General features: G+C 45.0%; 1 pseudogene; it reads left to right on the top strand.

The window, feature by feature from the left end:
- Nucleotides 1-23,918: 23,918 nt before the first annotated feature.
- On the top strand, nucleotides 23,919-24,361 carry LOC124671285 (annotated as a pseudogene).
- The last annotated feature ends 2,421 nt before the right edge of the window (nucleotides 24,362-26,782 follow it).

Here is a 26,782-nt window from a genome sequence, read left to right as displayed (position 1 = left end):
CACCTCGCAAGGTTTTATTCGGAAAAAGAATTAATTGGATGCTGGAACGATGCTACACGCCCAATTTTGGTAGAATTTCCAACTCTTTTAGGTCAATTTGTTAGAATTTTGCCACAGGAAGGTACTTATTGATTTCGCTAATCAGGATGGCGAGTTTTTCCTGTCCTAGTTGTTGTCTCGTTGTAGTTTAGTATAGGATTCTTGGAGTGCAGTTTGTATCTACAGGTGTACGATCAGGCTGGTGAGGTCTTGGTGCCTACTTGCAGTTCCTTCATTTGAATCGGACCAACTTAAAGTACGTTTAGACTGGAGAATTTGTGGGCTCATGCTGAGCACTAGTTGTGGATAACATACCTGTTAATTAGGGCATGAAGCTGGATGATGTTCTTCTAGCTTCTGTAGTTATGTTCAGTCCCTATCTATCAACCTGACACCTGATTTGTTCTGGTACTTACTGCCTTAGAAAACTGCAGTGCTATCTTGTGCGCATGCTCCCCGCCAAACTGATGTATCCAAACTTGTAGTTTGTTAGATTTCAAACTGTTCATTTGCCTCTTATATATGTTACAATAAAATTTTTAGTTATATTTCCTTTTCTGTTTCAGCTATCAAGATCTCCCTTCATGGTGAACGAAGGATCGATAAAATCCCTGGTGGTTAAATTTCCTCTACAGTTGAAGAGTTGCGAGATTGTAGTGGAAGACTTGGAGCTTGTCCTTGCTCCATCTGTTCCTAGTGAAGTTCCACCCGATGGGCCACATGCCACATCACTATCTGTGGGCCACCCGGGCTTGCCGGATCTAGGCCATGCCATTGATATACCCATAAAGTATAACCACAACACACACACACACCCTCTCACGGTCGTGACACTTGTGCAATGCTTCGCAACACTCGGAAAGCCACTCTTAATAGGATAGGTACGCAAAGAAAGAAAGGTTTGGCTACAAGGGGAGGCAAGTTATACCTATTGATGTTAGGCGGTGTCAAGCACACGGACTTGCGATGATCGAAGTGGTGTCGATGATGGTGTCGAAGTTGCGCCGGAATCCGGGGTGCCAAAGGTCTCGTCGCGGTGTTGGTGTAGGCACGGAAGCGGAATAGACAACCAATGCACTCCACGATGAAATCCGAACACAAAAGTCAATGCTTGAAAAGTTGGGTCAAAACGAGCGATCGAAGTTGTCAAAATTTTGGAGTCAAATGGGTGGGATTATGGTTAAAATTTGAAGTCAAAAGGGGCTCCGAAAAGTTGTCAAAACTTGGATCAAAGTTGGGTGTCAAAAGTTGCTGAAATTGGGATCAAAAATTGCGCCGGGCGGAAGTTCCGGTCAACTTCCGGAAATGCGCGAAACAGAAATCAGCGGCTGTTGTATGTCAAACTGTGCGTTTTCGGAACAAGACCAGAACTAGACCTGAGGTTCCACACACTTTGGCCGGAAGTTCCGGTCAGGCAATTTTTCTGCGCGAATTTGTTGTTTGGAAACTGGGGAATCAAGCTGGGGCGAGATCAAGGCTTGGCTGTTGCATGTCGTGTTGCGCGCATGTTGCAGGTTGGAGCAGCGCGTGCGTGGTGGCGGTTGGATCGAGCAGATGTAGCTAGGTTGCGGTGTGCATGTGGGCGAAGTGAGGTGGAGGCGAGCAGCTGTGCTGGTGGCGTGATGCGTGACCGGTGGTGCGGAAGCTGCTGGTGGCGGCAGTTGGGCCAGGGGCGCGTGAGGGCGGTTGGCCAGGGCGATGCAGCCGTGGGTTGAGGGCGAGGCGCGGTGGTGGTTGGCACCCGTGTGCTGGCGAGCAGGGCGGGAGGAGCGGATCGGTGGGCCGGCGGAGCGGAGCGGATCCGTGGCAACCTTTACCATATGATACGGGTTGAGTCCGTGTGGGTTGCCCGATCTCACGAATTGACTCGGGGGAGTGTGATTGCGGTGGGGGATTCGCAGGGAGGTGGATGAACGCGAAGAACACGATACAAACACACACACACACAAATCGGTTATCCTCGTTGGCCCGAACCACCAACTCGATAGAATTGCAAGACAAAGACCAAAAGATAGAATCTCTTGCAAAAGATCGACAAATCCAAATAGAAGTCCAAAGAGTAAAAGATCAAATAAGAATAGAGTTGCAAAGCAAGATATTCTCAATTGATAGAATTACTAGAATGGAAAAGATCCGGATAAGGAGGGATACAATACATGGGTAATCTAAGGTGGGGGTTTCCCAAATCCACTAAGGGATAATAGAGGCATAAGCCAATTCATCTAAACATCATCTCTCCCTCATGAAGGTGTGGGTAGATGCCTATTTATAGGTAGGGGGACGAAAGGGGTAAGTTACAAGCTGAAAACAGACAATTTCGTGATGTAAAGCGTACATGAGGAAGTTCCGGTCTCTGGGGGCGGAAGTTCCGGTCCTAAGGGGCGGAAGTCCCGGCTGGATTCCTTCAGCGTGATCATCTTCATTCTTGGACAATATCTGGGCGGAAGTTCCGGCCTGGAGCGTCCAGCTCCTCTTTCTCCTTCTCTTCCATGCTTCTGTGACATCGGCCTTGCGTTCTCGGGTCTCCATGTCATCCTCTCTTCCCTCTGTACTTGTACAAATATTTTTTAAATTTTTTAAATGGTGAGAGCACCGAAACTTGGAGCCAAAAGCTCTTTCTGATTTTTTTTAGATTCACAGGGAGACATCTCCTCGGTTCCATTTCATATGATAAAATGAAACCACAATGTTTTTCAACACACCCCGCACCCACTGCTTATCTCCAACCAAAAACCAGGGCTAAAACCTACATCCCAGACGCCAACCAAAAGCAACGCAAAACAACCAGTTCTAAGGCAAAGTCCAACAGCTAAACCCCTTCACGACACAGTAGCATAGGAACACAGCTAAGCTGAGAAATCTAAAGCTATTACACACCACTTTTCGAGCTGGAGACCTTTTTTCACAGCACAGCATGCACTGAAGCGTCTTCCTCTGAATGTTCCTTCAGAAACTCCAGCGACGCTCGTCCTCCATGAGAAGCTTTGGAAGCAGGAGCCCAGGAAGAAATCCAGTCGAAGGAGGAACACTTCAGGGTGGTTCCAGCTCCAGTGGTGCTCTGATCTTGTTTGATAGATGCTTCATGAAGAGGTCCACTTCCTCCCATGTCTGATCCTTGAAAGGAACCTTCCAATTTCTCAGATAAGAAAGAATAACCCTCCACACCTGCTTCAAATCCAACCAAGTAAGTCTATTAAACACTAGACTATTCCTAGAATTCCAAATCCCCCACAGAATAGCAGAGGAAATGAAATTAAACTGTAAAAACCTTTTGTTGCACAACCATCTACCAGCTATATCTATATATTTCTCTACTTTGTACTTGCAAATTTCTTTAATCAGCCCCCACACCTGTTTAGCAACAATACAGTCAAAAAACAGATGATGCACACTTTCAAATTCTCTACAGAAGGAGCACTCCATAGGTTTTGGAATACCCCTTCTTCTCAAATTGTCTCTAGTCATAATTTTGTTTTGAGACAACAGCCAAAGAAAAATCTGAATTCTAGGTGGGATTTTTAAGTCCCAAACAACAGGTAAATAGATTGGAGTCACTCCTCTAAAATTTACTAGAGCATACATAGATTTTGAAGAGTACACACCATTCGTTTCATAAGCCCAGATAAGTTGATCCTCATCAGAATTAAAAACTATAGTTTCAAAGAATAGCAACTAATTCCCGCCATTGCACCATCATATCATCAGTGAAATTTCTCCTAAAATCACACCTCAAATTTGTTCCATCCCAGATCTCCCTAACAGTTTTAGTTTGTTGGTTAGATACAAAATATATGTCCCAAAACTGAGTTGCCAAATTAGTATTACCAAACCAAATATCTTCCCAAAATCTAACACTCCTACCATTTCCTATTTTCCATTTATATCCAAACTTCACAGCTTCTGCAGCACCCATCACACCTTTCCAAAAGGTGGATGGGTCTGCATCATGTCAACACAGAATATTAGGATCCTTAGTATTATACTTACAATTTATGACTTTCCTCCACGGGGTCCCTTCCCCCTGTATATATCTCTTAACCCAAGACCCTAAGAGACATAAATTTAAATCTTGCAGGTTAGGAACCCCCATGCCACCAAACTCTTTTCTCATACACACAGAAGACTAATTGGATAAATGTATTTTATTGTTCCCTTCCTCATCATTCCATAGGCAATTGGCTAGCTGTGTATTAATAAGTTTCAAAGCCCATTTGGGGAACTTAAAGAAAGAGAGCAAATAAACTGGGATACTAGATAAGACTGATCTCACTAATTCCCTCTTGGCTGCAGATGATAATAACTTCCCTCTCCAGCCAGCTAATCTACTAAATAGGGAATCAATCAAAGGTTGTAGATCCTCTCTCTTCAATTTATCATAATGAAGAGGGATCCCTAGATATTTAATTGGAAAAGACCCTAGCACACTGATGCTGTCCAGGACTGGCGCGTGGTTGACGAGGGAGGAAATCTCTGTTGTGTAGCTTTTCGTTCCCCAGCAACGGCGCCAGAAAATACTTGACTGCCCAGGACTGGCGCGTGGTTGACGAGGGGGAAATCTCTGTATTGTAGCTTTTCGTTCCCCGGCAACGGCGCGATAAAATAGCTTGATGTCTACTCACGCTTCTTTTCCTGTAGACAGTGTTGGGCCTCCAAGAGCAGAGGTTTGTAGAACAGCAGCAAGTTTTCCCTTAAGTGGATCACCCAAGGTTTATCGAACTCAGGGAGGAAGAGGTCAAAGATATCCCTCTCAAGCAACCGTGCAATCACGATACAAGAAGTCTCTTGTGTCCCCAACACACCTAATACACTTGTCAGATGTATAGGTGCACTAGTTCGGCGAAGAGATAGTGAAATACATGTGGTATGAATGAATATGAGCAGTAGCAACGGCACCAGAAAATAGCTTGCTGCTACAACTGGCGTGCAGTTGATGGTGGGAATATTGCGAGAAGTACGGATGCAGAGAGAACAGTAAACAAGCGATGACTGCAGTATTTGGGAACAAGGCCTAGGGATCATACTTTCACTAGTGGACACTCTCAACATTGATCACATAAATGAATAGATAAATGCTATACTCTACACTCTCTTGTTGGATGAAGAACACCACTAATTGCGTAGGGCTACAAGAGCACCTCAATGCCGGAGTTAACAAGCTCCACAACATTCGATATTCATATTTAAATAACCTTAGAGTGCATGATAGATCAACACAACTATACCAAGTACTAACATAGCATGCACACTGTTACCATCACACTATGAAAGGAGGAATAGATCACATCAATACCTACAAGAGATCACAATCATAGCATATACCAAGTACTTCATGATGCACACACTGTCAACATTACATCATGGAGGAGGAATAGACTACTTTAATAACATCACTAGAGTAGCACATAGATGAATAGTGATACAAAACTCATATGAATCTCAATCATGTAAGGCAGCTCATGAGATCATTGTATTGAAGTACATGGGAGAGAGATTAACCACATAGCTACCGGTACAGCCCTTAGCCTCGATGGAGAACTACTCCCTCCTCATGGGAGACAAGCAGGCGGTGATGAAGATGGCGGTGGTGTCGATGGAGATGCCTTCCGGGGGCACTTCCCCATCCCGGCGGCATGCCGGAACAGAGACTCCTGTCCCCCAGATCTTGGCTTCACGATGGCGGCGGCTCTGGAAGGTTTCTCATACCGTGGCTTATTCGTCTCGACGTTTTAGGTCAGGGGGCTTCTTATAGGCGAAGAGGCGGAGTCGGCAGGGTTACGGAGCCGCCACACAATAGGGGGGCGCGCCCCCCCTCTGGCCGTGCCGACCTGGCGTGTGGGGCCCCTGTGGCTCTCCTCTGGTCCCTCTCGGATGTTCTGGAAGCTTCGTGGAATTATAAGATGCTGGGCTTTGATTTCGTCCAATTCCGAGAATATTTCCTTACTAGGATTTCGAAACCAAAAACAGCAGAAAACAGAACCGGCACTTCGGCATCTCGTCAATAGGTTAGTTCCGAAAAACGCATAAAATCATCATAAAGTGTGAACAAAACATGTAGGTATTTTCATAAAACAAGCATGGAACATAAGAAATTATAGATACGTTGGAGACGTATCAGCATCCCCAAGCTTAGTTCCTACTCGTCCTCGAGTAGGTAAACGATAAAAGATAATTTCTGAAGTGACATGCTACCAACATAATCTTGATCATACTATTGTAAAGCATATGAGATGAATGAAGTGATTCAAAGCAATGGTAAAGACAATGATTAAACAATTGAATCATATAGCAAAGACTTTTCATGAATAGTACTTTCGAGACAAGCATAAATAAGTCTTGCATAGGAGTTAACTCATAAAGCAATAGATTCATAGTAGAAGCATTGAAGCAACACAAAGGAAGATTAAGTTTCAGCGGTTGTTTTCAACTTGTAACATGTATATCTCATGGATATTGTCAACATAAAGTAAGATAACAAGTGCAATATGCAAGTATGTAGGAATCAATGCACAGTTAACACAAGTGTTTGCTTCTAAGACAGAAGGAAATAGGTAAACTGACTCAACATAAAAGTAGAAGAATGGCCCTTCGCAGAGGGAAGCATTGATTGCTATATTTGTGCTAGAGCTTTTATTTTGAAAACGTAAAGAGAGCATAAAAGTAAAGTTTTGAGAGGTGTTTGTTGTTGTCAACGAATGGTAGTGGGCACTCTAACCCCCTTGCCAGACAGACTTTCAAAGAGCGGCTCCCATGAAAGATTTTATTTTTGGGTGGCACTCCTTCCAACCTTGCTTTCACAAACCATGGCTAACCGAATCCTCGGGTGCCTGCCAACAATCTCATACCATGAAGGAGTGCCTTTTTATTTTAGTTTTATTTAGATGACACTCCTCCCCACCTTTGCTTTCTCAATCCATGGCTAACCGAATCCTCGGGTGCCGTCCAACAATCACATACCATGGAGGAGTGTCTATTAAGGTTAATTAATTTGGGACTGGGAACCCCATTGCCAGCTCTTTTTGCAAAATTATTGGATAAGCGGATGAAGCCACTAGTCCATTGGTGAAAGTTGCCCAACAAGATTGAAAGATAAACACCACATACTTCCTCATGAGCTATAAAACATTGACACAATTAAGAGGTAATAACTTTTGAAGTGTTTAAAGATAGCACTCAAGCAATTTACTTTGGAATGGCAGAGAAATACCATGTAGTAGGTAGGTATGGTGGACACAAATGGTATAGTTTTTGGCTCAAGGATTTGGATGCACGAGAAGTAATCCCTCTCAATACAAGGCTTAGGCTAGCAAGGTTGTTTGAAGCAAACACAAGTATGAACTAGTACACCAAAACTTACATAAGAACATATTGTAAGCATTATAAGACTCTACATTATCTTCCTTGTTGTTCAAACACCTTTACCAGAAAATATCTAGAGCTTAGAGAGACCAATCATGCAAACCAAATTTTAGCAAGCTCTATGTATTTCTTCACTAATAGGTGCAAAGTATATGATGCAAGAGCTTAAACATTAGCACAACAATTGCCAAGTGTCAAGTTATTCAAGACATCATACCAATTACCACATGTAGCATTTTCTGTTTCCAACCATATAACAGTTAACGAAGCAGTTTCAACCTTCGCCATGAACATTAAAAGCTAAGAACACATGTGTTCATATGAATCAGCGGAGCGTGTCTCTCTCCCACACAAGCATTTATTCAGAGAATGAAAATAACAAAACAAAAACAAAAGCACACAGACGCTCCAAGTAAAGTACATAAGATCTGACCGAATAAAAATATAGTTTCAAGAGAAGTGACCTGATATTTTGTCGATGAAGAAGGGGATGACTTGGGCATCCCCAAGCTTAGATGCTTGAGTCTTCTTGAAATATGCAGGGATGAACCATGGGGGCATCCCCAAGCTTAGAGCTTTCACTCTCCTTGATCATATTGTATCATCCTCCTCTCTTGACCCTTGAAAACTTCCTCCACACCAAACTCAAAACAAACTCATTAGAGGGTTAGTGCATAATCAAAAAATCACATGTTCAGAGGTGACATAATCATTCTTAACACTTCTGTACATTGCCTAAAGCTACTGGAAGTCAATGGAACAAAGAAATCCATCCAACACAGCAAAAGAGGCAATGCAAAATAAAAGGCAGAATCTGTCAAAACAGAACAGTTCGTAAAGACAAATTTTTAAGAGGATCCAGACTTGCTCAGATGAAAATGCTCAAATTGAATGAAAGTTGCGTACATATCTGAGGATCACTCACGTAAATTGGCAGATTTTTCTGAGTTACCTACAGAGAACACTGCCCAAATTTGTGACAGACAGAAATCTATTTCTGCGCAGTAATCCAAATCTAGTATGAACCTTACTATCAAAGACTTTTCTTGGCACAACAATGCAATAAAATAAAGATAAGGAGAGGTTGCTACAGTAGTAACAACTTCCAAGACTCAAATATAAAACAAAATTACTGTAGTAAAATAAACACATGGGTTATCTCCCAAGAAGTGCTTTCTTTATAGCCATTAAGATGGGCTCAGTGATTTCAATGATGCACTCGCAAGAAATAGTATCTGAAGCAAAAGAGAGCATCAAGAGGCAAATTCAAAACACATTTAAGCCTAACATGCTTCCTATGAAAAGGAATCTTGTAAATAAACAAGTCATGTAGGCATAATGCAATAAGCATAGGAAAACTAGACGAGCTCAACTTCAAGATTTTTAGCATATATAGAGGTGTTTTAGTAACATGAAAATTTCTACAACCATATTTTCCTCATAAAGATTTTCAGTAACATCATGAGCAAACTCAACAATATAACTATCACATAAAGCATTTTTATCATGAGTCTCATGCATAAAATTATTACTCTCCACGTAAGCATAGTCATTCTTATTAATTGTAGTGGGAGCAATTCAACAAAGTAGCTATCATCAAATATAGGAGGCATATTGTAATCATAATTAGATTTATCCTCCATAGTAGGCGGCACCAAAAGACTACTATCATTATAATTATCATAAATGGGAGGCAAAGTATCATCAAAGAAAATTTTCTCCTCAATGCTTGGGGGACTAAAAATATCATGCTCATCAAAGCCAGCTTCCCCAAGCTTAGAATTTTCCATATCATTAGCAACAGTGGTGTTCAAAGCATTCATACTAATAACATTGCCTTTAGCATGCAAATAAGGTTCCATAGATTTTTCAATTTTTGCAACACACCATTTATGTCTTAACTCAGGAAATAGATTAAAAAGCTCATAATTGCTTTCCATTATGCCAAACTAGTGTTTAACAAGAAACAAAAAGATGCAATTGCAGGATCTAAAGAAAATAACTTCGAGCACTCACCCAAAAAATAGCTTAGTTGCCGAGATCCGGAGTGTGAGTACCTTTTACCTTTCCTCCCCAGCAACGGCGCCGTAAAAATACTTGATGCTGTCCAGGACTGGCGCGTGGTTGACGAGGGAGGAAATCTCTGTTGTGTAGCTTTTCGTTCCCCAGCAACGGCGCCAGAAAATACTTGACTGCCCAGGACTGGCGCGTGGTTGACGAGGGAGGAAATCTCTGTTGTGTAGCTTTTCGTTCCCCGGCAACGGCGCCAGAAAATAGCTTGATGTCTACTCACGCTTCTTTTCCTGTAGACAGTGTTGGGCCTCCAAGAGCAGAGGTTTGTAGAACAGCAGCAAGTTTTCCCTTAAGTGGATCACCCAAGGTTTATCGAACTCAGGGAGGAAGAGGTCAAAGATATCCCTCTCAAGCAACCCTGCAATCACGATACAAGAAGTCTCTTGTGTCCCCAACACACCTAATACACTTGTCAGATGTATAGGTGCACTAGTTCGGTGAAGAGATAGTGAAATACATGTGGTATGAATGAATATGAGCAGTAGCAACGGCACCAGAAAATAGCTTGCTGCTACAACTGGCGTGCAGTTGATGGTGGGAATATTGCAGGAAGTACAGATGCAGTAGAACAGTAAACAAGTGATGACTGCAGTATTTGGGAACAAGGCCTAGGGATCATACTTTCACTAGTGGACACTCTCAACATTGATCACATAAATGAATAGATAAATGCTATACTCTACACTCTCTTCTTGGATGATGAACACCACTAATTGCGTAGGGCTACAAGAGCACCTCAATGCCGGAGTTAACAAGCTCCACAACATTCGATATTCATATTTAAATAAACTTAGAGTGCATGATAGATCAACACAACTATACCAAGTACTAACATAGCATGCACACTGTTACCATCACACTGTGAAAGGAGGAATAGATCACATCAATACCATCATAGTAATAGTTAACTTCATAATCTACAAGAGATCACAATCATAGCATATACCAAGTACTTCATGATGCACACACTATCAACATTACATCATGGAGGAGAAATAGACTACTTTAATAACATCACTAGAGTAGCACATAGATGAATAGTGATACAAAACTCATATGAATCTCAATCATGTAAGGCAGCTCATGAGATCATTGTATTGAAGTACATGGGAGAGAGATTAACCACATAGCTACCGGTACAACCCTTAGCCTCGATGGAGAACTACTCCCTCCTCATGGGAGACACCAGCGGTGATGAAGATGGCGGTGGTGTCGATGGAGATGCCTTCCGGGGGCACTTCCCCATCCCGGTGGCGTGCCGGAACAGAGACTCCTATCCCCCAGATCTCGGCTTCGCGATGGCGGCGGCTCTGGAAGGTTTCTCGTACCGTGGCTTATTCGTCTCGACGTTTTAGGTCAGGGGGCTTCTTATAGGCGAAGAGGCGGAGTCAGAAGGGTTACGGAGCCGCCACACAATAGGGGGCGCGACCCCCCTCTGGCCGCGCCAACCTGGCGTGTGGGGCCCCTGTGGCTCTCCTCTGGTCCCTCTCGGATGTTCTGGAAGCTTCGTGGAATTATAAGATGCTGGGCGTTGATTTCGTCCAATTCCGAGAATATTTCCTTACTAGGATTTCTGAAACCAAAAACAGCAGAAAACAGGACCGGCACTTCGGCATCTCGTCAATAGGTTAGTTCCAGAAAACGCATAAAATCATCATAAAGTGTGAACAAAACATGTAGGTGTTGTCATAAAACAAGCATGGAACATAAGAAATTATAGATACGTTGGAGACGTATCACACACATCCAAAAGTTTCCAGGAAAGTAGTACACTCCCCTATTTCTACGTTAATAGGAATTAACTCACTCTTATGGTAATTAATTGTCATGCCAGATATCTGTTCAAAACAAGTTAAAATCCATTTCATATTAGTGGCTATCTCATTGCTTTTCTCAACTAAAAGTAAGGTATCATCAGCATACTGAAGACAGATAACACCCCCTGGGACAAAGTCAGGGCACAGACCCCTAATCAGCCCCACATCCCCTCCTTTGAGCAACATTTTAGAGAAAACATCCACTACAAAATTAAACAGACCAGGTGACAGAGGGCCCCCCTGTCTTAAGCCCTTACCAGTGATAAAGAAATCACTTTCTACTTCGTTTATTTTCACACCCACTGAACCACCAGTGGTCAACTGTTTTACAAGCCTAATCCAGAAGGGACTAAATCCTCTAGGGATTTCTATTTTCGTGCCCTCGGTTCCTTAGTTGTGCTCAGTTTTCCCCAGCTCCTTAGTTTTTCCTCAGTTTTCCCCAAGTCCTTGTTTGAAACCCGCAGAAGCAGCTCAGACGGCAGGATTCCCGTTAAGTTGACCGTTCCGTGCTGACGTGTGGGGCCGCGTCGTGTGGGCCCTCATCGCGTGGAGCTGGTAGAAAGGGACCACGTGGGACAGGACGAGATAGCGTTTGGTTGCACGTGACCAGGAGCTCAGTTTTGTCTCTCTCGGCCCAAATTGGCATTTTCCCTTTTAAGAGCACCTTTTCCCCTCTTTCTCTCTCTGTCTTTTTCACCAAATTAGTATCAAATCTAGAGAAGCTTCTATTTCTGCCTTTTGACCCTCGTTTTTTGCCCAATATGGCAGCAAATCTAGAAGCTAGTATATGATAAATTCACAGCAGCATAATCAGAAAACTAAGTATAATACATAAACTACATACAACAGCCAAAAGCAGCCAATAACATTGTTAATGTTCACGACAAACTAAGATGAAAAAAATACAAGACGCACGCAATGTATGGCCAGCTAGAAGATTCCTCATTGCTCATATATTTCTTCGTCGCCCCATTCGTGCATTATCCCAAGGAAATATTCATTGAACTCCTTCCGTCTGCAGTGTGCGGCCAATACATCCTCCAGACGGTATGACCTGTGTTCATTTCTCAGACCGTAGTTTCCCATTCTATCCACATATCGTGGCCACTCATCCCAGGCCTTTGTATCATGAATGTACTCTCTGATATAACCCAAATCGGCGTAGTAGATGCAGCCAGGTAGAAGTGTCGGGTGCACTCTGGTGTCAATGGAGATACACCGGATATAATGCACGAAGAAGGCATGACTCGCCAATGTTACCGACCGGATGGAGAGAGCGGCTCGAGTGTCCACACGGTACACCAATGGTTGGTCCTCCAAAAGCATGTTGTCCAACAACACAAGCAGCAGATCACCATCCGACTTCACAAGATAGAACTTGTCATTTCCAAGTTGTGGAAATGAAATTAGTGTCTCCATCTTGACAGTGCTCGCGCGCTGCTGCAACTGTACATTGGTGCACACTATTCTTCCGAACACAAAATTATCCATAGCTATTGCATACAGTTCACCATTGAACGGGGTAATGCAACGCAAACTATGGTTCTCCATCGAAAAACTACCATCTCCCCAATCTTCATTATATCCTTAGTTGGAGTGCTCTCATCGACCCAACTAATTTCGCTCGGGTAAATGTGAGCAAACGAAGACCATAGTCGGGGATTTGATTAAAGCGACTGAATTCAGAAAAACAGATGGCATCTGCGCCTCAAACATAGTGTTCGATGCCTTTGTGAGTGGGTTCAGAAGCCGTATCTTGTGCGGCGGGCTCTTCTGGGCAAGCACGATGACACCACGGCAAAAGCCGATGAAGTAGAATCTCAAATATATTGATGAAGATAACATTCAGCACTAAGATTGAAAATAAGAATAGATTAACCCTATAGATATGGAGGAATTTGGAGGAATTTGAACCTTGCACGAACTTCCGATAGATCTATGGTGACGTAGCGGGATGTGCCGAGTTGGAGGAAGGTGAACTCAGCGGCGCGTGGAAGGGCGTGGTCTACCATAATCCATTCGTGCGAGGTGCACGTCGGCTCGAGTAAACCTGAACGCCAATTTCTACAGACTTGCCTCATAGCAGAGTAGGCGTCCACGTACTCCTCATTCGCCAGTAAGCATTCACCGATCTTGTGAAGTGGTCCGTCGCCCATGAGAGAGGCCCAGCTCATGGAGGCGCCGCGCTTGGATGCGCCGCCCTCGGAGGCGACGGGCTCGGCGGCGACGGGCTTGGAGGCGATGGGCTCGGAGGCGACGGGCTCGGAGGTGACGGGCTTGGAGGCGACGGGCTCGGCGGCGACGGGCTCGGAGGCGACGGGCTCAGATGCGACGGGCTCGGCGGCGACGGGCTCGGATGCGATGGGCTCGGAGGCGACGGGCTCGGGGGCGATGGCCGCCGGCGCATTCTTCTTCTCCATCGCCGGCAGGGCTCGTACGGCGGTTGGGGTTTTTCCTTCGATTTGGAGAAGTTGATGGGACGTGAGAGGCGTGGTTTCGTGCGTGAGCGAGAATGAGACGTACTGTGTGCAGAGGGAGGGAGAGAGGGGCTTACGCGTCCTAAATGCGACCCGCGTCCACTAGTGCACATCTGCACCGCGACACACGTCAACAATGGCACGTCTTCCACTTCTGCACCGCAACACGCGTCCTCGAGTCTAACCTTGGAAATTTAGATATACTCAGGTATACCCTCGAGTCATATACTAGCATTTTTTGTGTGCTCAGTTTTCCCCTTGGGTGCTAATATCGGCTAGTGCAATATACTCAGTTTTACCCTCAAGTGGCTGGTCAACAGAGAGTCAACAAATGGGATTAACCAGTTAAATGAGTTATTTAATGTGCAAAAAATTCTGAAAAAGAGTGGCACTTACTCATGGAGTCTTTACGACAAGTTGCCACTTCTCAAATCATAGATAAATCATAGATAAATCAAGTTTTACCACAAATTGCCACTTCTCAAATCACCTAGTAGCTATGAAGGTGCATGGTTTTCCACAATAAGCCCTACCCAAAACAGCTTTCCCCAAAACATACTTTGTCTGAATGAGGCCATAATTTTCACACTCATGTATATTTGTATTGCAAATAATTTGAGGTAGGTCAAGATGGGTTTCATTGTACAAAACACGCATTTTTCATTTTTTAGATCTCATATTTGAATCCCTTAGTCTGTTTACTACTCACTTGCCCTTGGTTTCTTGATACTACTCAGTTTTGCCCTCTCCCTTCACAAATTCTCACAGACGCCCAACATTGCCCTAATTTGTCTAGCCCATGTCAGGCGGATCGTGCCCGCCGACCGTTGATCGTATGATTTAACGGGCAGGATAACCCCTATCTCTCTCTGGTCGGGGCCACCATCCTCTCTCTCTCTGTCGGCGGTTAGCTTCCACCCTCTATGTATGCTAAAGGGCGGTTACCCAGTACGCTAAAGTTTGGTTTTCTGCATTACTTTCACGAGCTAAATTATAAACTCTTTTAAAAATTATTTTTCACGCAAAAAATGATAAACCATCACCGATTTGTACTTTTCACGCAAAAATGATACACCATCACCCATTTGTTGTAGCCATTACTTTTCACGCAAAAAATGATACACCATCACCAATTTATTGTAGCCATTACTTTCCACGCAAAAAATGATACACCATCACCCATTTCTTGTAGCCATTACTTTCCACACAAAAAATGATGAACAATCACCGATTTCTTTTTTTTGACCAAGAACTGTGGGGCAAAACCCCCACAGCATTTTATTAAACCCCAACTTTACAAAAGGTTATGTACAAAAAGGGAAGCTATACAAGAAAAGAAGAAAAATTACAACAGAGTTTCTATCCAGGACCTGAAGGATTCAGCATGTTTGTCCTTGATCCTATGCGCATGTATTGTAACTTCATGCTTAAATTTATTGACCCAAGCTCTGAAAGAGGGTCTCTCATGCTGAAAAATAAAACCATTCCTCACTTTCCAAATATGCCAGCAGGCCAAAATCACAATTTCAGTGAAGAATGGTTTAGCAAAAGCTGCTCTTGCCCGGATGAACATAGTTTCAATATTATCAGCTTGTATCCAATCAATCTGCAAATAGGTCCAGCATTCTTCTACCGAAATTGCACTCAAAAAAGAGATGAACCCAATCCTCGGTGATATGACAGGGACAAAGTACACGGTTATAGTCATTGGTGACAGTCCAGTGTCTTCTTCTCAACATGTCTTTGGTATTCAGTCTATCACTCACCAATAACCAAGCAAAAACTTTAATTCTGAGCAGCACTCTACATTTCCAAATCCAGGAGTAAATCTTGGAGGAAGTGACATTGATATAACAGTGCTTGTAATAAAGATTGGCAGTATAGACTCCATTCTTCCAAATTGTTTCCCACACATCATTCTTCACAGGATCCAAAGAAATAGAGCCTATGATATTCTGCATTCTATTATACTCCTCAAAAGCCTGCTGTGATAATGGCCTATAAAAGAGCTCGGCCCTGTTTGTACATTGAAACACCTCCTTGACAGATAACTGATTATTCAGAGCAAAAGAATGCAATCTTGGAAATTCCTGAGCTGGTACAATACCTGACCATTTATCATGCCAAAACAGAATTGAATCCCCACAACCAGGTGTAGCAGTACAAATGGCTCTATATTTGTCAACCAACTTCATGATATCTCTCCACCAAAAAGAACCACATAAATTAGTGGCCTGAGGCACACCATTAGGATAGTAATTCCAAACAAGCTTTACCCAAGGAATGTCCTTCTTGTTGAAGAAATTATGAAGATGCTTAATCAACAATGCCTCATTTTGCTTCTGGAAGTCCATAATACCCAATCCACCCTTCTCTTTTGGCTTACAAATCATATCCCAGGAGGCAAGGGATTTCCCTTTTGTCTCAGAGTCTCTGTTACTCCACAAGCACTGTCTGATGATTCTATTCATCTGAACAATAATTCCTTGGGGAATATCCAAAGAGCACAAAAAGGTTATAGGAATAGAGCTCAGGCAAGATCTAATAAGCTGCAACCTCCCCCCATATGCCAAGAAGGAAGAAGTGGACACCAATCTTCTCTCCATTCTGTCGACCAAAGGCAACAAATCCTGAATCTTTGGCCTAGTAGTACCCAGAGGCAAGCCTAGATAAGTAAATGGCATGGCGCCCACTACACAGCCAAACTCTTGTGCAAGAAGTTGCACCTGCTCTTCAGAAATATTTATAGGCAGCATACATGATTTATGAAAATTCACAAAAAGGCCAGTAGATTTACTGAAATCATTGAGAGCCTGCTTCAAAGCTAACAATTGATTGACATCAGCTTGCATGACTAAAAGAGTATCATCCGCATACTGAAGGATTGGAAAATCTTCATCACCAGTGATAATTGGTAAATGCAACAGGCCTTGTCTCAAAAGATCATTTACCACAGATTGTAACACATCTCCTCCCAACACATATAGCAAAGGTGAGAGAGGGTCTCCCTGCCTCACACCTCTCTTACATTTGAACTGTTTTCCTGGAATACCATTGAGCAAAACTGAGGAGGATCCAGAACCAAGAAAACACCTGACCCATCTAATCCATTCATCATTAAAACCCTTGTGCTTTAAAATCTGAACTAAGGCTTCATGTTCAATTGTATCAAAGGCCTTCTCAAAATCCAACTTCAAAATAATGCATTCAGCTCCAGCAGCTTTACATTGATAAATGTATTCAAAAGCCCAAGCAACACAATCATGAATTGTCCTGTTTCTGATAAACCCATACTGGTTCTTATGGATACACAGCATAATTTTATCTTGAAGCCTATCAGCAGCCATCTTTGTGAGAAACTTGAGACAACACCATTTCTTGTGAGCAATCACCGATTTCTTGTAGCCATTACGGTAAAATGATATACTATCATGAATTACCATTTCTTTTAGGCATTAGTTTTCACGGTAAAATGATAAACTATATCACGATGTTCCATTTCCGTCAAGATAGTCCGCATTACTTTTTTGTTGAGATATACTCCCTCCGTCCACAAATAAGTGTACTTTTAGCTTTTGTACTAAGTCAAATATATGATGAGATTTTGGTATAATTTGAAACTACATTTCAAAACGAATCTCGGGATACTAAATTAGTGTCATAAATGCTACTACTTTTTCCTATATATGTGGTCAAAGTTTAAAGGGAAGTTTGACTAAACACAAAACCTAGATGACTACCCCCACAATGATCATGTCCTCCTTAATTTATTGTGTAAACCCCCACAACGGTCACCTCCTCCTTAATTTATTGTGTAAACCCCTACAATGGTCATCTCTCCCTTATAAACACCCACAACGGCCATCCCTTGTGTCAATAGGTTCTGCCTCTCTCTTCTTCGTTCACATACACTTGATCCATTGCCATGGCTTCCACCATTTTCATTCCATTTGTACCCCTGGCAAACTCTCTCGGACGCGGACCGGAAGGGGAAGGGGAAGGGGCGGCCGGGGTGGTGGATCATCATCATTGCCACCACCACCGTCAACACTGCCATTAATCATAGAGGAGTTCTTCATCGTCGTCTATGAAGACCCTTTGGTCAAGAAGGTACGTCCGCGTTCCCACATATATGATGCATGTGATTAATTATGGGCATGTTCTAAAAAAACTTTAATTTCAGACGGATCGGCCTCGATCTCTTTGCAGGCACTCCCAAAAAAGTTTGCGGACTATCTTGACGGCCAGGAGCCAGCTAAGGTGTATCTGCGAGCAGCTGACTGTGGTCCTCGTCTCTGGACCGTGGAGGTCCTATTTGACGGTCAAGGCCGGATGTACCTCGACAAGGGCTGGGAGAATTTCGCCATCGCACACGGTGTGGATTTTGGCTGCTTCGTACACTTCAAATATGAAGGCGATGATGTGCTCACAGTGAAGGTGTTTGACGGAACAATGTGCAGGAAGTACTACTACTCGGACGACGAAGATACTGACGATGAAAGCGACGACGACGTGAAGCCATGCATCCATCCCCTTTAGATAAGGGAATTATGACCAAGAATATATATGTAGCTTCATATGCATCGATTTAGAGATCTAGCTATTTTCCTATATATTATGCATTTAAAAAATTATATCGCAATTTCCATCATGATTCGAGCACCACAGCCTCCAAACGATGCTGATATCGGCATGGTCAGAACGGCTATTCTCGCCGACACTGCTAGGTCACCGTCGGGAAGCACCATGTTTAGCATAAGATTCACTTTAGATTAAGCTGCGAAAATAGTCACCTGCCATTGGCTGAGGCGGCCCCACAGAGCGGCTCTATATGATATTCTCTAAATAAATAGACGACCCCAGCGGTCATTGGCTGCGGAGGCCCCACGGAGCGGGAATATATAATTTTCTCTAAATAAATAGAAGACCCCACTCGGTCATTGGCTGCGGCAGCCCACGGAAGCGGTAATATATGTCTTTTCCTGAAAAATAGACGACCCCACCGGTGATTGGCTGCGGCAGCCATACGCAGCGGTTATATATGTATTTTCTTGAAAAATAGACGACCCCATCGGTCATTGGCTGCAGCAGCCCTATAGAGCGGCCCCATTTGTCATTGGCAGCACCGCGTATACAATCAGGAAATAAAACGGCCCACGCGTCGGCGACAAATGGATGGCTACCCGTCGCCACGAGACGGTCGAGAGGAACCGCCCTCCGTGCAGCCCCAACTCGATCTGTGCAGCCCCACCCGTCGGATTAACGGTAACGGTAAGGCCTCCGACTCGACGGCAACCCTCCCGTCCGAGGGGTTTCAAACTAGAGGGAGGAGAAAACTGAGGAAAAGTTAAGAGGCTGGGGAAAACTGAGCACAACTAAGGAACCAGGGGCACGAAAATAGAAATCCCAATCCTCTAAGATGCAATACCTCATACAGAAAATCTAGATTAACTCTATCATATGCTTTTTCATAATCAATTTTAAAAACAAAACCTTCCATTTTCCTCCTATGCACCTCATGTACAATTTCATGTGCAGTAACAACACTCTCCAAAATATATCTACCTTTAATAAAAGCAGATTGATTTGGAGAAATTAATCTCCCTATGATTTTGGCCAACCTATTTGTCAGCACTTTGCAGAAAATCTTAAAGCTACAGTTAAGTAAACTTATAGGTCTGAATTTCTTCATAGTTCTAGCATCATTCTCTTTTGGGATCAAGGTAATCATAGCAAAATTCAGTCTAAAAATGTCTAGCTTACCATCAAACCAAGCATCGAAGAGGTGCAGTAAATCTATAGCAATAATATCCCAATATTTCTGATAAAAGAAAAAAGACAGGCCATCTGGCCCAGGTGCTCCATCCGCATAGGAACCAAACATAGCCTCTTTTATCTCCTCCAAAGTAAATCTCCCTTCTAACATCTCATTCTCTTCTACAGTTCAAAAGGAACTCAATTCAGCAAGAATTTGATTAAATCTACCAGCTTCACCCTCAGATAGCTCATGGGTTTCAGCTTTAACATCTAAAGCATCATACTCCTCCATAAGGGATTTTTTTCTTTTTTCTAATTTCAGCATCTATATTAGCACTCCAGCCTTTAGCAGAGCTCCTAAAATTCCTTACCTTAGCCTGCCATATATCTAGAGGATTATTACTTTTAACTAGGATAGACCAAGCTTTAACTACCACATCTAGAAAATCTACCCTAGTACTCCACCATTTTCAAATTTAAAACTACTTTTCTTAGGAACATTTACCTCCCCAGAATCCCAAACTATTGGAGTGTGATCACTCCCTAGCCTAGGTAAAGCTCTTGCATTCCCCAGAGGAAACAGAGCCTCAAAACTAGTATTGCAAAAGATTCTATCAATCCTACTCATAATCCTATTGTTTTGATTATTACTCCAAGTAAAAGATCTACCTGCCAAACCTATTTCTAGTAAGGCCCACATATCAATCCAAGCATTGAACTTGTCAGCCCATTTAAAATCTATAACACCATTACTTTTATCACTCTGAAACCTAACCAAATTAAAGTCTCCTCCAATCATGGCAAGACCATTCCAATTTAAGAACAACTCATGTAATTTTGAAATAAACAACTCCTTACCCTCCTCATAAGGAGAGCCATACACTGTAGTTAACCTAATCACTACACCTGAACTTTTCAGCCTAGCAGTTGTGCTAACAGAGAAAGACTTAATGTCCCAAGAAATAACCTCAAAAATATCATTGTTCAGGCCAACTAGGATACCACCAGCAGTCCCAACTGCAGGCATAAAGTTCCACTCAAAATTCCTATTCCCTAGAATAGATTTCAAGAAAGACTTAGAGAATTTCTCTTTTTTTTTGTCTCTTGAAAACCAATATAATCAACTTTCAAAGGGATAACAGTGTCCTCTAGCCATTTCTTTCTACCAGGAGCAGTGATCCCTCTAATATTGAAAAAAGAAACTAACATTGTAACCTCTTCCTGGGGTGCTTGCCCCGAGATTTCCTAATGACTTCTATCCATTTATCCCCTTCATCCTCATAATTCTCATCACCTTCCCTATGATTTTTTCCAGGAGTAGCAGCTAGAGCATCACTATCAGAAAGTAAAACTATTTTTTGAGATTCAAGAGGTAAGTTCTCACTAGGAATCTTATTATCTACTAAATCACTCCTAGGTGATTTGCAACTATGATGATTATTATCTACCCTACCATTGGCACTAATAGCAGAAATATCAACACCAACCTTTCTAGCTAAAGATTCAAGATAATCAACATCAAGAGACTTAAAAGCATTAGACTGCATTATACCTTTCATCTTCTTGTTAGGCTCCTCCAGATTACTCCTTTTCTTGTACTCAATAGCTTTCTTCGTGACATTAATGGAGGTATCCACCCTAGAGCTCTGTCTGGTAGCTTGCACAGGTCCCCAAGCCTTCTTCTTCCTTCCTTTATCCTTGTCAACTTTGTCCATTATCACCTCCTTGTCAGGTTTCTCCAGAGTGGGAAGAAATTCATCTGGTAGAGCAGCTTCAAGGTCATCCACCTTCATCTCCAAAGTCTCCATATCACCCTCCTGTTGACCAGCAAGGACCCCTTGGTTCTCCAAGAGGAAAGTCTGTACTTCATCTCCCATTTCATCTTGAGAGCAACAACCACCACTTTTCCAGATAAACCTACCATCATCACCAACACAGCCATTCTTGAGCAGCAAGTCATACACCTCTGCACCACTGACATACTCCTTGACCTCTTCACCATTAGCCACAAGTCTTCTCACCACAGACCCGGAACTAGAAGCACTAGGAGTCATCACAGTAGAATTAGCATTAGCACTCCCTGCTGCATTACTTCTATCAGTCTCCATACCATCCTGTCTTTCACCAGCTTGCCCTTCATTTCCATGTTCATCATTTCCATCTGAAGGAGGGGGAGGTGGAGGAGGAGGGTCCTCAGCCACCCCCATAGCAGGCTCTCCTTCTGCTTCAAACAGCAATTGTTGAAATTTTCCTTGAAAATGGAACAACCTGCCAGCAGGAATTCTAGTGGCATCTCTGCACTTTATCCTGACTCTAACCACCTCAGCACAATCCTTGAACACACTCATCCAATCTATTTCCTCCAAAATGCCACACACAGAAACAGCTTGAGCAATGCAGTTCCATTCACACCATGGAGGTTGCAGGCCATGGATTTTCATCCAAGTCTCTTGCATGATAGCTACAGGATCTGGATCATCATCCCAAGCCTCCACTTTCACCCAGACACCAGGTTTTGTGAGACCAAACCTGGGGTAGCCAATCACCTGGTCCACTGGGAGGTGTGGTGGAAATTTGACCAGATAAGACCATTGAGTGAGCTCTCTGATCTGCCAAATTCCAGCAAACTCCTTAGCTAGCTCTGCTTAGGTTATGTTGCCCTCCTCTATCAACACCGAACCACAGTTCTTGGTAGTAGCCACAGGATTCACCACCACATCAGGGATCTCAATATGAAAGAAACCCAGGCCATTAGCTGCACTACCAATATACTTAGCTACCTGAGGAGGCCTCTTGATAAGAGGACAACCTTCAACAGCATGATTGGTTGCCTTGCAAATGAAACAGAGAGCCTTCTTATCACGTGACTGCTTGAAATGCCCAGGTTCTCCACAGCCAAGACAGATAGTATCCACATAGGACATCTGATTTGGGATCACTTGAGCAGTTTCCCCACTCCCTCCACTTTTCTTCTTCTGCATCTGCTTGGGTTCTCCACCTTTTCCTTTAGCAGCATTCACACCCTCTAAATTCTGGTTGTTCTGAGAGAAATCCTCAGAATTTGGAGCTATCCACTGGTTGGATGGATATCCAAACTGCTGTGGAGGGAATTGAGGATATGCTCCCTGGAAGGCCCAAGGAGGGGGCATCCCTCCAGGCACAAAGCCATAAGGTTGAGGAGGGAAAGGGAAGCTACCTTGATTTTGCTGGAAATCTTGGAATGGCTATTGCTGTTGCTGCTGGGAGTTCTGGTTGAACTGATTGTTGTGTTGCTGACGATTCCAGTTATCCCCTCTTCCCCCACCAGATCCTCTTCCCCTGTTTCTTCCACCACGGCCACGGTCAGCCATGATCAGCTCCTCCACCTCTAGATCTATAAACTCACACTCTTCAGCCCCCAAGTAGCATAGGGCTGGTCTCTCTGGTGGCAATGGCGGCGGAGAGGGAGAACTGCGAACCCTAGGGAGGAGAGGGGGGTTTATATATGCCGCTCCCCTCGTGGGTGGCTTGGCCAGATGCTGCGGGATATTCCAGAGCTGCTCAAAAAGTAGCTCGATCTCCTTATCCTCCATGTCCACCGCGGGTACAGGGCACCTGCTTTTTGACTCGGTCCACTGCGCCATGGACAAGCTCCTGGAACCCACCACCACATCTCCTCTCTCCCCTTTCCCACCAATATTCAGAGCAGCAGTCCCTATCAAGCTTCGGACTCCTCGAACTCTTCTATAGGCATCTCCAACAGCTGCGCATGGTGATTGAGAATCAGCAGCGCTAGTGCTGCCTTCAGTTCTGAGACCGCCAGCCCCAGCGGCCGAGGTCTCTTGTTCCAATGCGAAGGAAGCTGCGCCTGAGCTTTCTGAACTGCCAAGTCGAATGGAAACAGTTGCCTCGCCGGACAAAAACCTCTCTCCACCGGGCTCCGCTTGCTCACCGGCAAGCTGTGCGCCGTGTCCTGGAGCTCCAGATCTCTCTGCACCGCCTCCTGTAACCGCACCATTCTCGGACCAGGCTTCCGCCCCTGTAACGGCGCCTGCAGCGCCAGAACCACATATGCGGCGACTTTTGATGCTGGCGCCGCCTGAGACTTCAATCCCCGCCGCAAGCATGCCTTTCTGATTTTTTTTTCCGTTTCATAGTCGGGAAAATTGGTTATTTACCCTGGAAGTTCACCAACCTTTGATCATCTACCCAAAGTTCAGTTTGTCTTGGTTAAATACCTAACAAGGACTTAAAAGTAAAAAAATAATTACAGCAGGACCCTAATTAGACTTGGTCATGGACAGGTCGGTGGATCAGATGCGAAACCCGTTCGGCGAAGTAAAAAAGAAGGAAGATAACCAGATTGAAACTGAACTTGACGAGCCTGCACTGTACGCACCGTGCCCAGATTGAAACCACCATGGCCGCCTCCGTGCACCGCCCCTGCCCGCTCGCCCTCGCCCTCGCCGCCACCCTCATCCTCCTCTGCGCCCCACCCGCAACGGCTGAACGTACCTACGACCCTCCGTGGTCCGACGAGTACTGGGCCAACGAGATCGTCGTGGGGAGCCGGCGGAGGAGGTGGTCAGCGTCGCTGCCAGGCGCGCGGAGGCGGGCGGCTACGCGTACAGCTGCGCCAGGCTGTGGCTCGCCATGGGCTGCCCTCCCGCTCCCGGCAAGGGCGTCAACGGGAGCCTGGTCGACGGGAGGCGCTCCTACGATCGGGAGCTAGATCGCTTCGAGGACGTCCTGCGGCACTGCAGCTACCCTGAGCTTGATCCCTACTTTCGCCGCACCGCCCCGACGTCTACTTACGATCCTCGGTGTTGTCCCTGCTGCTATCCATGTGATTGCTACTACTGACACAAGCTTTGTACTCGAACAACAGACACTAGTAGTACACTTATTTTTTGTACTGAGTGCACAATGTGCATAGGAACTTCATGCATAAAGCGAGATACTTACCGATTCTTCCATGTACCGTTTAGCATGTCTTTTATGTTTTTCGACAATCGTTCGCATAATTGTCGATGCAGAGAAGGGAAAAAATATATCAACTGGCGTCGAACCCTGACAACTGTTTTCCAATCCACTTCGGGGATCAAAAGCAAATTTCGTAAGACTGGCCATACAGTTGAGTTACATGTCCAAAACAAAATGACACTGATCAGTGTTTACAAATCTTTCTAGGTTTCGCGAGCCTGCGCATAAGAATCAATACAAATTTCAAGTTCCTCGTTCTTTCTTTCGCTCTGTAAGAGCATCTCCAAAGCATCCCCCAAAGCGTCCCCCAAACCGCGCCGGATTGAGCGTTTGGGGGACGTGTTTTGTTCGTGCCGTGTTTGGGGGATGTCACTCCCCAGCCGCGTCCCCCAAACGCCTCCCCCAAACATTTAAAATACTTTTTTTGAGCATTTTTATTTCAATTTCCACAAACTAATACATAATTGGGAATCGTGGTTTCCACAAACTAATACATAGTTTGAACCATGGTGGACACAAATATAAAATATTACAAAAAAATTAAACCTAACTAGGCCGTGCATCGAAGGTTTCCTGTGTTCGCTGCTAAGAAAGAACCTCGAGGGCACACCCAGTCACCCAAACTAGAAAATCCAGCGGGAGGATGGTGTCCTTGTTGGTTCTACCGATGAGACGAACATCCAGAAACCTCCGTGCACGTATTCGCTGTGAAAAAAACAACACTCAGTCGTCCTCCTCGTCGGTGTTGTCGCCGTGGTAGTCCCGGCGGCAGCGCGTCTCATCGAAGACATTGACGCTCATGTCCCTGTCGCCGAAGTAGGAGAACAGGAGGATGAAGCCGGCTTCGAGGTTGTGGTGGCGCGCGAACTTCTCCCAGCCGATGTTAAGGTACATCTTGCCGTGCGCGTCGTAGATCGCGTCGACGATCCACCGGTAGTAGCCGCACGAAGCCTCCCGCAGATGCAGCGTGCCCGGGCGGTCGTCGCCGGCGACGTACTCGGCGAAGGAGTCCGGCAGCTCTGGATGCCGCGTGGGTCGCCCTTGAGGACGAGGACGAACTCGAACAGCACGTCCGGCTCCACGTCCATCCCCGACGATGAAGATGACGGCGTGGGAGGCTTCAGCGAGCGTTCAACTCTGCAGCGGCCACGACCACGACCACGACCACGGCCGCGAGGTCAGCCTCCGCCTCTACCAGACATAGCATCGAGTCTTGTTGAGATGGTGGTGGCTAGGGTTTGGGAGAGAGGCGCTAGGGTTTGTGTGTGAGAGGGACGATGAGAGGCGGCCCTTTTATAGGCCGGGAGGGAGGCGGAGGAGCGGTGGCGCTCATTAACGCCCGCACGCAGAGCTAGGCACGACGGACGCGCCGCCGCGCCTCGCGGGAACCGCACAGTCGCTGCGGGAACTGCACCGTCGCTGCAAAGCCAATAACTTCCGTCGCGAGGTAGGCGACGGTTAGGTTAAATTTATTGTGCCGCTGACGGGTTGGCCCCGCCTCGCTTTTCGGTGTGTCCGGCGTCCCCGGAGCGTCCCCTGTGGGACGGGGACGGGCTCGAGGCGCCGGACACCGTATCGGGCCGCGCCGGACAAAAATGGACTTTGGGGGACGCGGCTGGAACGGTTTTTTGGTCCGGTGCGCCCCAAATTGCTTTGGGGGATGCGGCTGGAGATGCTCTAAGAGCATCTCCAATGCTGGCCCCAAATCCTCCTCATCAGTCCCTTTTTTTTTTCTAAACACCAAAAACTGACCCAACGCTGCTTCAAACCTGTGTCCGCCCCCTCCCCACCCCAGGCAGCCCATTTCTCCCCAAACCGGCCCCAAATTTGGGGAGCATTTGGGGCCAAAGAGGACACGGACAACGTCCTCCCCCGTCCCCCCGCCTGCCTGGCAGTCGAAAGAAGTCCACATGACCCCCCTATGTATTGAGTTTGGGACACTAACCCCCCTTAACTATTAACTAGGACACATAACCCCACTAACTATTGAATACCGGGAAAATCACCCCCTAAATCTAGATTTGGCTGTTTTGTGATGAGATTGGCTGTTTACATAGCTGTTTTATCTACGTGGACATTGGTGGTTAGCCAAGCCACACATGGTCCGGTCGTACCAAACAAAACCTCTGTTCTGGTCCTATCTCCTGACTGTGGGCTCTGCTCCTCTCTCCCGCACCGCGCCGCTCCTCTCTCTGGCGCTCTCCGCTTCTATCTCTCGTCGACGTAGACGTCAAATCCAATGATCGGTGGTTACAATTGAAGATTCGTGGGGCCTGACCGAGTTCAGCTCTGCTCATCTCT

The sequence above is a fragment of the Lolium rigidum genome, chromosome 7, assembly GCF_022539505.1.
Source record: "Lolium rigidum isolate FL_2022 chromosome 7, APGP_CSIRO_Lrig_0.1, whole genome shotgun sequence".
Classification (NCBI taxonomy): domain Eukaryota; kingdom Viridiplantae; phylum Streptophyta; class Magnoliopsida; order Poales; family Poaceae; genus Lolium; species Lolium rigidum.
Note: the sequence above shows the minus strand (reverse complement) of the source record. Positions and strands in the feature narration are given on the sequence as shown.